This window comes from Carcharodon carcharias, chromosome 30 (assembly GCF_017639515.1).
Source record: "Carcharodon carcharias isolate sCarCar2 chromosome 30, sCarCar2.pri, whole genome shotgun sequence".
In the NCBI taxonomy this organism is placed as follows: domain Eukaryota; kingdom Metazoa; phylum Chordata; class Chondrichthyes; order Lamniformes; family Lamnidae; genus Carcharodon; species Carcharodon carcharias.
The window spans coordinates 35,764,657-35,765,401 of NC_054496.1; the positions used below are offsets into that span (position 1 = coordinate 35,764,657).

General features: G+C 42.8%; 1 pseudogene; it reads right to left on the reverse strand.

The window, feature by feature from the left end:
- Nucleotides 1-316: 316 nt before the first annotated feature.
- LOC121271444 lies at nucleotides 317-488 on the reverse strand (annotated as a pseudogene).
- Nucleotides 489-745: the final 257 nt, after the last annotated feature.

Here is a 745-nt window from a genome sequence, read left to right on the forward strand (position 1 = left end):
TGAGCATCAGGACGTTTCTTGCTTGATGCTGCCTCCCTGACGCAGTGCCTGCAACAGCCTCAAAACCCAACAGGGGGCATCGTCCAGTCCCGGGCTCCACCCTGACATGCAGCACAAGTGTATACCAGCAGCAGCCCTGCAGTTACACCAAAACCCAACAGGGGGCATCACTCAGTCTAGCATCAATGAGCCTGTCCTGCCACTCAGCACAAGTTCACTTCAACCAGTTCACTTCAACCAGATCAATGATGGAAAGCAGGACAACGCTCTGAATGACTTTTTCTTCTTTTCAGTTTCCCTTTCACCCTGCAGAGGGCAAAACTGCACCATTCCTGAAGATGCTGCAATACCAGGTCGATGTGTGGAGTGGTCGGAGCAAGATCCTGTTCCATCTGCCTGCCCCAAAAATCAATTTAATATATGGGCCCCCAGATATCGGACGTGTCAGATATTAAACTGATAAGAACAGATTTTTGTTTGAAAAATATACTTTATTCATAAAATATCTGAAAGAACATTCCAAAACATTTCCAAATCACCCTCACAAAAGTATAATCAGATTCAACTTGTACACATGGATCACAAGGTGCATCAATACAATCAATGAATATTACAATCATTTCAATCTGGTCATTACAGACAATCAGACAAAGGTATTGGAGTTATCAACATACATCATGTTGCTCTCTGAGGTGCTTCATTACAATTATAATACAATTAGAATTCAATGCTGACGTTCATTTTG